Here is an 8563-nt window from a genome sequence, read left to right as displayed (position 1 = left end):
TTTATCTTCCTGACTTCTTTATTCCCCAAACGTAGCATGTTTTTCACCTTTACCTACAGATATGTAGTGTAGAGGAACATAATTGTTGCTTTTAGTTACGCTACGTTTGATTATGCGCTACATGCCGCATGCTCTCTGTTCTGGCTCAGTGTGGTGTTGCTTGTGTTGGTCAAGTTCAACCCTGTTACCAAACTTATTGAAACAAACATCAGTGTTCAATTCATCAAGTTCAGTGTTTGGTCATCAGGTGTCAAACTGGCTATAGCCTCTAAATATGCAATGTCATAATATTAAAGTAAATGTATTGGGGTGGGACTGTCATATACTGGTTTAGAAAGTGTCATGAGACAAATGTTTCCACTGCACTTTATTGTGTCATGACAGTGTATTGTGTTCTTCAGTTTGAACAGCTGCTTTTATCTGTCATTACACTACAAACATCACACGTACACTAATACACAATAGGTTATTCCATTGAAACTATGATTTTACATACAATGCAAATATAATCATAGGATGCAAATATGATAATGTGCTCTGTTTTAAACATCATGCATACATTTAAACATTATTTCTCCTTTTGAACCTCAGTCAGTTAACAAATTCTGTGTGAAAAGTTGAGTTGGTTTTGGTTAACAAATTTAGCAACATACATTCATATACAATTCACATGTATTTGTGTTTATATAATGTGAATGTGTTTATATATAAACAAGATACTGCATATCTTCATATAGTTTTGTGCAACTGTAAGTGGACATTACATGAACACAATGTGAATGCTGCATGTAGCAGTCTGAGGTGTGAAATGGGTCTTCAGTTCACGTGATACCACACTGAGCACATTTAAAGGGTTTTTAACTTTTGACAGAGGTACAAAGAGGTCATGTTGGACCTTCAGAAGACCTCAAAAGATTACTTCCATGTAGACCACTTCACAAGATGCCCAGAGGCACTTTCATTTTTATTGTTTACATCATCTGAAGAGGTCTATATTTTTTACGTATGGCTAAAAGGTGCTCTATCTGTCACAGATCTGCCAGGATTACATCCCATTGCAAACCTCGTCATCATCATGCCAGTCAGGGCTGTGTAAATACATACACCTCATTCATGCACATTGTCTGGTTTTGTTTCATAAGGTGGACTACTACCCAAAATCCTCACCAACTTCTACATATGCTCCATTGAGAGCATCCAGACTGAACTCATCCTCGACGACAAACCTCCAATCACACTGGACATTTTCCTTTTGCCATGTCTAAGGAAGACTTACAAAATCACAGCTGACCCCAGTCCCCCAGCAGACATCATTAAGTCACATGATCGTTCTTTAAAGATGTGGAATCACGTACTAAAACCTTTCATCAACACCGCATACATGGCCACTTTCAAATATGAGGTTCTTTACTCATCACGACATTGAAGGTGTGACTGTCTTTTCTCCCCATATTGTGATATCCCAGTGAAACAGCTTCTGAAATGAAACCTTGTTGGCAGGACTTGACTTTTTCTATCAGGAACTGATAACAAAATGAAGACAGGAAGAGATTTGTAATTTAGATTATAAGGACACATAAATGAAATGAAAAAAAGTGCACAGAACTGCATAGGTAAATCAACAAACACAAAATAAGAAAATGGTAAACTAAATAACACACCTACATCTTCTTTGATTAAAAAAAATAACTAGTGCAGTGGCTGCGATATACATACATAAACCTACCAATGACTGTCACCATGATTTTTTTAATAACTTATCACAAGAGAAAAATATTTTTAGCCGCATGCATACCATTGATTAATGAAAAATCTTTTCATAAAGCAAATATTGCAAAAGTTTTACACAAGTCTGTAATTTTTTGGGAAAAACAGCAACCAGTCTGGTTTGAAGAGCGGTCATTCCACTGAGACTGCGCTGCTCTCCATCATTGAAGCCCTGAGACTGGCAAGAGACGCCTTTAAGTCATCTGTACTTATCCTACTGGATCTATCTGCCACCATTGACATCAGTAACCATCACATCCTCCTGTCAACCCTCAAAGCTATGGGTCTCTGGACTGGTGCTACACTGGTTCAGGTCTTACCTCTCGGGTAGGTCATTTAGAGTATCCAGGAGAGGTGAGGTCTATTAGTCCCAACATCTCGACGCAGGGGTGCCTCAGGGCTAAGTGCTTGGGCCGTTGCTTTTTCCGTATACATGACATTCCTTGGCTCTGTCATTCAGAAACATGGCTTCTCCTATCACTGCTACGCCGATGATACACAACTCCACCTGTCATTTCAGCCTGACGATCCGACTGTTTCTGCACACATTTCACAATGCCTGAGTGACATTTTGCTCTGGATGAAGGATCTTCAACTGCAGCTCAACCTTGCAAAAACAAACTGCTTGTAATCCCGGCCGACACAAAGACTCATCACAACTTCTCCATTCAACTGGGCTCATCAACCATCACATCTTCCAGAACGACCAGAAACCTGGGAATGGTGATTGATGATCAGCTTAACTTCACAGATCATGTTGCCAGCATCACCCGGTCTTGTAGATTCATCCTCTACAATATTAGGAACTTTAGATCTTTCCTATCCGAGCATGCTACGAAAGTCCTAGTCCAGGCTCTGGTCCTGTCTAGACTGGACTACTGCAATGCGCTACTGGGTGGACTTCCAGCTTTCACAAGCAAACCTCTACAGATGATCCAGAATGCAGCGGCAAGAGTGATCTTCAATGAACCGAAGAGAGCACACGTCACTGCTCTCTTTATTAAGCTACATTGGGTCCCTATAGTCACTCGCATCCATTGTTGGGTGTAACTAGTTACTAAGTAATTAGTTACTGTAATTTAATTACTTTTCCCTTGAAAAAGTAAAGTAAGGGATTACTCATATGTTTTCTGTAATTTAATTACATTTACTTTTGATGTAACTAAACTAAATACTTTGTGAAATACATGCGTGTGCAATAGTGTAATTGACATCAAAAGTCTTACTTTAAAATGTGTGCTTTAATGTATAATTCTCACATTTGTAATACTTTGGTCAGTTAATAATATTATTTATTTGAATTAATTAAATAAGCCTCTTCATGTCTATCCTTGAATCACTTAACTAAGGTTGATGTATGATTTAGAAAGTAATAAGTAATGAGTAACTAAATACTTTTTGGACAGAGTAATTTGGACAGTAATCTAATTACACTATTGAATATGTAATAAGTAACTAGTAATTAATTACTTTTTCAGAGTAACTTACCCAACACTGCTCGCATCAGATTTAAGACCCTGCTCCTGGCCTACAAGACCACCACTGGTTCTGCACCCCCTTATCTTCACTCACTCATGCAGACATATGTACCCGCCAGATCCCTACGCTCTGCATAGAACATCGTCTTGTGGTGCCATCCCAAAAAGGGAAATAATCACTCTCACATACCTTCTTGTGGAATGATCCTCCCGCTGCTACAAGATCAGCAGATTCTGTGGCCATCTTTAAGACTCGTCTGAAAACACATCTCTTCCATAAACACCTGACCAATCAGTTCTGACTTCTCTCTTTTAGACTCTTTCTATCTTAAAAAATAACATAGCTTTGTAAACTATGGTAAGCTATATGAGACCAGTATTACTGCGCTTAAGCTTTTTGATGTCCTTAGGTTGTTCGCATTGTTTACCTCATTTGTAGGTCGCTTTAGATAAAAGCATCAGCTGAATGACTAAATGTAAATAACATCCAATATTTAGGGTTTTAGAACCACAAAAAAATCTGCTGTGAGGGTTATGCTGTCAAAGCTCTAGGTATTCTTTTGGTCTAGTAGCTTTGGTCACTCACTTTGCTTTGAAGAAACATGCACAGATTGAATGTTACGGGCCCTTAACGCGTCGCTCTCCGTGGGCTTCCAACTGGCGTCGGTCCAGATGTGACACAGGTGCGCTAACGACCGCAGCGTCTGAGCATTCTGTTGTACGGGGATTACGTTTTATTTTGCTCATCTCTCTCTCTCTCGCTGGCCTCTGTTACATTAGCGTAAAATATTCACAATGTGACATGTATATAAATACAGCCCATCTTGTTAACAAGCATCTGTACACAAGCAAATAACACAGAAACTATTCTTCAGGAAAGATGTCTTGATGAGACTTCATGTGTGAACTTTTACTGAACAAATTGTATCATTGTTGTGAAACACTGCAAATGAATTTGCATGACTAGGCACACAGTGTCAGACTTGTCGGCTTTGTAGAGATGTTGTCTATGTGGGGACGTTGTTTTTGTAGGCATGTTGTCTATGTAGGGACGTTGTTTTTGTAGGCATGTTGTCTATGTAGGGGTGTTGTCTATGTAGGGATGTTGTCTATGTAGGGATGATGTCTTTGTAGGGGCGTTGTCTATGTAGGGACGTTGTTTTTGTAGGCATGTTGTCTATGTAGGGATGTTGACTTTGTAGGGACGTTGTCTATGTAGGGGTGTTGTCTATGTAGGGATGTTGTCTATGTAGGGATGTTGTCTTTGTAGGGGCGTTGTCTATGTAGGTACGTTGTTTTGGTAGGGACGTTGTCTATGTAGGGGTGTTGTCTATGTAGGGATGTTGTCTATGTAGGGATGTTGTCTTTGTAGGGATGTTGTCTTTGTAGGCATGTTGTCTATGTAGGGATGTTGACTTTGTAGGGACGTTGTCTATGTAGGGGTGTTGTCTATGTAGGGGTGTTGTCTATGTAGGGATGTTGTCTATGTATTGATGTTGTCTATGTAGGGATGTTGTCTATGTAGGGATGTTGTCTATGTAGGGATGTTGTCTATGTAGGGGTGTTGTCTATGTAGGGATGTTGTCTATGTAGGGATGTTGTCTATGTAGGGATGTTGTCTATGTAGGGGTGTTGTCTATGTATTGATGTTGTCTATGTAGGGATGTTGTCTATGTAGGGATGTTGTCTGTGTAGGGATGTTGTCTATGTAGGGATGTTGTCTGTGTAGGGATGTTGTCTATGTAGGGATGTTGTCTATGTAGGCAGCTCGCGCGGTAGTGAGACGCGCGCAGACTCAGATCGCTTCAGTTGACTTGAGTTACACGCCAGCAGCAGCAGCAGCAGTGAAACAATCGCAGTAAGTTATGAACTTTTATAAAAGTTGTTTCAGCGCAGTTTGTCGGTGTTTATCTGAACCAATGAAGGATTGTTATATGAGTTAGTGATATATTCACATGATTTGCAGTGGATTTAGAGTCACACGAGCAAGTGAAGATCACTTTATAACACAACAGTAAGTGTTTGTGTGTGATGACTCACGTGTAGTTTTCTATAGTTTCGTGTGCTTTACTCTTTATGTCTTTAATAAGATGATAGATCAGATAGATTAGAAGTGAATGGACAATATCGCTGTGTGTTTTTGGGCTTGTTTATTTTTTAATGATTTCGTTTTATATGAAACGCTCTTAATGATAACGATGTTCATGATGACGTAACGATAGTATTTCATTATGAATTTGTAATGAATAGTAATTTATATTATTATTGGATTGTGTGTAAATGTGTGAGTTAAAGAGTACTTTAACTATAACATTTGTTTCGTTTGTTGATTGTGATATATATTAACAGAAAGTTGGAGGCAATGTATGTGTCAGTTGGCAGTTTACAGTAAACGTCTTGTTGTATGTGTTATGTACTACAATAATAGTTAATAGTAATATCTCTGTGTAGTGTAGATGTCCTGTTTAAAGGAGCAGTTCACCTTCAAAATGAAACTCAGTCGTCATTTACAGAACACAGCACAAAGACTCTATTAAAGGAGTAGTTCACCTGAATCACCCTGAAACTGAAAATTGTGTCATCATTTACACGCCCTCTTTTCATGTCAAACCTGTCGGACTTTCTTTCTTCCGCAGACACAAAAGATATTTTGAAAAATGTTGGTATCAGAAAAGCACCGCCCCTCATTCATTTGCATTTGTTTTGTGTCCATACAATAGATGTGAATGAGGGGCTGTGCTGTTGCCAACATCTTTCAAAGTATCTTCTTTTGTGTCTGCAGAAGAAAGAAAGTCACACAGGTTTGATATGGCGTCGAGAGGGCGTGTAAATGATGAGACAATTTTCAGATTCAGGGTGATTCAGGTGAACTACTCCTTTAATAGAGTCTTTGTGCTTTGTTCTACAACACTACATGTTTATTTGTGATATAGGGCTGTGCAATTAATCGAAAATAATAATGGTTAATTTTTGCCTTCAACTATTAAAAAACATAGTAATGGAGGTAAAATGATTATTGTGCCGATGATCAAGGATCCTCTCTTTTCTTGAGGTATAAATCCACAGTGCGCTCCTTTCCTTTACTGTGGTTCAGCTCTGATATTTCTTTACATTTATTTTACAGTTGAATTCACAGTTCAAAAGCCAAGTATTTCATTTTTCTAAGCTGTTTTAAAAGTTAATGAGTAATCTTGTTAAGCATCAGGGTTTCAATATTTGGCAAAATAATCGTGATTATGGTTTTTGTTACTCTAAATGACCTACCTGTGAGGTAAGACCTGCACCAGTCCAGAGACCCATAGCCTTGAGGGTCACATGTTACATAGTTTACATCAGCAAGATGTAAACGTAAATAGTTTTTGCTTCTCGTTTTTTTCACACTTTTTATGTTTGGCAAGAACAACGTAAAATAGTGGTGCTTTATATCTCTTGCATTTGTCAGAAGTGAAGGAATGAAGCACATTACTGTATTTTGACACAAGGTCACAGTCCTGACAGAAGAAGTGTGCTGAAACATCCCATCAGTGTGTAGTGTTTACTGACTGGATTTCAGTGATACACACACACAGTGTATGTCTGTGTCACAGGTATGTGATGTGTTAATGGAAGTGGGTGTTTATCATGTTTATCTGTAAGATCCGTGTGCTTTGGATGCCACTGTCAAGGTTAAAATGATGTCAGGGAAAAAGCCTCTCTGTAATGTCAACAGTTCTGTTGTCAATGATCATGATGTTCATGACCTCTGAGCATCTGACTGGATAAATTCCTCCTGATATAACTCCATTACGGCGATTACACAACGCTTGTGTGATTGTCAGCACATTCTTTCGGCTGTATGACTTCACCACACAAACGTTTATATTTGCTTTCAGCTGAAGGTTAGCCTGTTGAGTTTTCTCTTTAAACATTTATTTTGGTGGTTGAATCATTGCATTGAATGTGTGTAGTGATGTGGTCCTGTGCTGTATTATTAAATGACACAAGCAAGCGTCATGATTGTGAGGCCGCAGTATTTGACACTTTTCCATATATTCTATGATCTGTGGCTCAGGTCTCTCTTGGTGTGACTATTCCACACACTTTATCACATTTTGTAAAGTTTGAGGTAACGGTCAGACCATCACGGGACGATGTGATATTGACTGGATGAGATGAAAGTGTTTTCTTCAGGTGGCATCACATTCTCAGCTTTTTCTTGAGTTGTTTAACTAAACTTTCTTTTTTCTTCAAGTCAAAATATTAGTTTGTAAGTAAGATGGCTTTGTTAAACCATGTTTAGCTTTAATCCAACAATGTAAAGTTATTTCAGTTACAATGAAACGCATTTTTCTTCAAAATGGACATTGCTGTGAAGAAAAACAGTAGTTTGTAGTAGTATGGGGAAAAAATGAGCAATTCCAGCGTTATGGACGTGACATAAAAATTCTCAGAGAAGAAAATTGTTAAGATTATATTGAACCATCTGTTTATATTTTACTGAACCCTTGTTGATAGAGTCTAAACATCAAAAAATGTCAGTCTATGAAAAAAAATTATATTTAAAAAAAGGGAAATAAACATGCGTTATGGATGTGACACAAAAAAGGACGTGGGTTTTGGGAGACGATAAACTTCTGTGAAATAAAATACACAATCCTGAAGCAATAATATCCAATGAATGGAGAAGTGAAGCCTCTTTAAAGAACATCAAATAGTTACTTTATATTTATTTTTATGTGTCCATTTATGAGGAATATGTAGAGTTATGGATGTGACAATCCTGAAAATGACTCTTACCTGACTATGAAAAATCATGAACTAAAAATAAAACAAATGCTTTACAAGTTTGAAGAGAGATCTCACATGAGTATTTGAACCACCAAATGTTAAAATCTGTGATGTCACCAAAGTAAAAATGTTTGTGGTCAGGTTGATGTTTTCACGGAATTGCCCATATGAGCAATTATTTATATTTTGAATGGCTGGAAGAAGAATTCAGGAAGTGTTTGAGCTGGAATGTGAAGATCAGAGCGATGTGCTTAAGTCAACGTCCCTCATCTACAAGACATGACTTGTTGAACAGGTGAGGAACAGATTCCTGTTGTGTAAGTCGACTTTGAGGAATCCCAGAATTCCTCTTGATGTGTGGAAACAGCCGGCCTGTATTCAACACGACCCAGACCCAAACCAAATCTAGTGTGCTTTTGTGTGATTGTGGAGAACGGTTGAGTGGACACGTTGTGTGTCGTCTTTCTTCTTTATTAAAACACAAACTCACCGTCCTTGAAACCAGCTGACCATTGACAGATATTACCACAGGTTTAGAGTTCTAGTGTAAT

Source organism: Triplophysa dalaica, chromosome 16 (genome assembly GCF_015846415.1).
Source record: "Triplophysa dalaica isolate WHDGS20190420 chromosome 16, ASM1584641v1, whole genome shotgun sequence".
Taxonomy (NCBI): Eukaryota; Metazoa; Chordata; class Actinopteri; order Cypriniformes; family Nemacheilidae; genus Triplophysa; species Triplophysa dalaica.
The sequence above is the reverse complement of the archived record's forward strand: the minus strand, read 5'-3'. Positions refer to the sequence as shown.